Genomic DNA, 2,332 nt, shown 5'->3' on the forward strand with positions numbered 1-2,332 from the left:
CCCCCCCTGAACCGGGGCGGGAAACTTGCCCGGCCTGTTGCCGCCGTCCCGTCCCGCCGCCGTCCCGGGTCCCGCCACCGTCCCGTCCCGCCGGGGCAGCCTCGGGGGGGCAAAGGCGGCAAGTCGCGGGAGGATTTCTTCGGTGTAAAATAAGGAGCAGAGCGGAGGCACATGCCAGCGGGCAATGCTTCTTTCAAAGCAAGAGTTTTCCCATTCCTGCCCGCCTCTGCTGCCCAGACCCCACGGTTAACGCCGGGCACATGAGCTTCTACATGCGCTATCAGGTGCACACATCTCTAGGTATAATTCGTATATAGACGCACATACATAGACTATTCTTCGGTGTAAAATAAGGAGCAGAGCGGAGGCACATGCCAGCGGGCAATGCTTCTTTCAAAGCAAGAGTTTTCCCATTCCTGCCCGCCTCTGCTGCCCAGACCCCACGGTTAACGCCGGGCACATGAGCTTCTACATGCGCTATCAGGTGCACACATCTCTAGGTATAATTCGTATATAGACGCACATACATAGACTAAACGCTCCGCATCGGTCATCCACTTGTTTCTTTTCCTCTGCGGTGAGCTAATGCAGAGAGAGGTGCAGGGGACGGGGGGCTTCGTGCACTCCATTTCGCAGCAGCAACAGTGCGTTTCTGAAGTAACGTGCAGGTTAAGAGCAAAAGCCCAGACCAAGAAGGTGCTCAAGAAAAAGATAATATTTTGAAGAGCTTCTCTGAGAAACAGCAGCACCGACAACAAAAAGTTTAAGGAACAAAAGCACCGAGAGAAACTCCGAAAGAACCGTGTCCTAGAGTCACATTATTAGGTCAGTAACACACTGAAATGAACTCAGCCACTTCAGCAACACCTTTGATATGAAGCAAAAAAGTCTGTTCCCTCCAAGATCCCAGGTGTGTGTAAGTTTGTCGCCTTCTAGTACGTTATTACTTGCCCAAATTTACTTGATCGAGAAGAAGGATTCCGGTGAAATCCACCAGAACAGATGGAAGTGAAGGTCTCATACCTTGCTTAGTTTTCTAAGCATTGCAACTATTCTTTTATTTAAAAAAAAAAAAAACCAAACAACCGCAAAAAACAAACACAAACCCAAACAAACAAAGCCACCACAAAAAAACCCCAACCTCATGTGTACATGCGCTTTATTCTTTTCCTGTACACTTTAAGGAGCCCCCGTATCGATGAAGCACTACTCTGAAGAACATGGGGAGTTCTCATCGAATGAATGCAGTAAGTCATACACGTTCACTAAAATCAGCTATGTAAATTAACTTGCTAAAGAAGCACAACCTACAAACTAATTTAAAATTACACGGAAAGTCCCACTGTTTTTAACGAATAGAAATATAACTCAGAAAACAGCAGCCATCGTATTCAGATTTAGTTGTTAGCGTGAGATATGGAGCTAGCCAGTAAAAACAGACCTAAGTATCGTTAGTCACTTGGTAAATATTTTTAGAATATACATTTTTAACTTTTTTCCATTTCTATACGCCGGCTCAGGACAGTGGATTCATATTGTCTTTCGTAGGTAGTGCATTCGGCCATTTGTAAATGTCTGCTTCTTAATGTCTGTGTCATTGTAAAAAAAAAAATACAGATTTCCCTCTTCCCCCTCCCCCTGACAAAAACCTTTACATCGAAGATTAAATGTCACAGTTAACGTTTTCATCTCTAGGTTTCCCAAGAAATTTTCTGCATAGTAAGTTGTTTTAAGCATCAAAACGAATTTCAGTTTCTTTTTACATCAATACATCTTATTCACCGTCTTATTTATATAGCTGACCAGAAGCCTTCGAGAGAAAGACATAGGATATAGAAAACTTTGACCTTACCTGCTCCCTAATGTGCTTGCAGCCAGAAAAAAAAAAGAAAAAAAGAAGTCATTTCGTATTATTCACCACTTTGCCAGAGACGGTAATCTCTCTACCTCATAGGAACAGCCGTACTGGGCCAAATCTCTGTACACATTTGATACATATAAACAGTATTACCATTTACTTAGGGTTTGGAGGGGTTTTTTTCCCCTGAAGGGGATCATGAGAGGAACAACGGGCCAGACAGGAAAAAAAATATTTCTCAGCTTTGCTCCCGACACGGCCATGAAAGGACTGAAATTCTTCAGAAGTCACTCAGTCTTTACCTCTGGGTCCCCTTTGTAAAAGCAGCCGTCACGACAAGTTGGACCGGGGCTGCCTTCCCAGCGAGGCCCCTCTACCTGCGCTCCGCCACAAAACTCCTAAAATACTTTTTTTGCTCCCCCCCCCGCGGTGGAAACTTCTCTTGGAGACAAATCTTGGTGTCATCTCAGAGCT

The sequence above is a fragment of the Aptenodytes forsteri genome, unplaced genomic scaffold (assembly GCF_000699145.1).
Source record: "Aptenodytes forsteri isolate BGI_AS27 unplaced genomic scaffold, ASM69914v1 Scaffold108, whole genome shotgun sequence".
Lineage (NCBI taxonomy): Eukaryota > Metazoa > Chordata > Aves > Sphenisciformes > Spheniscidae > Aptenodytes > Aptenodytes forsteri.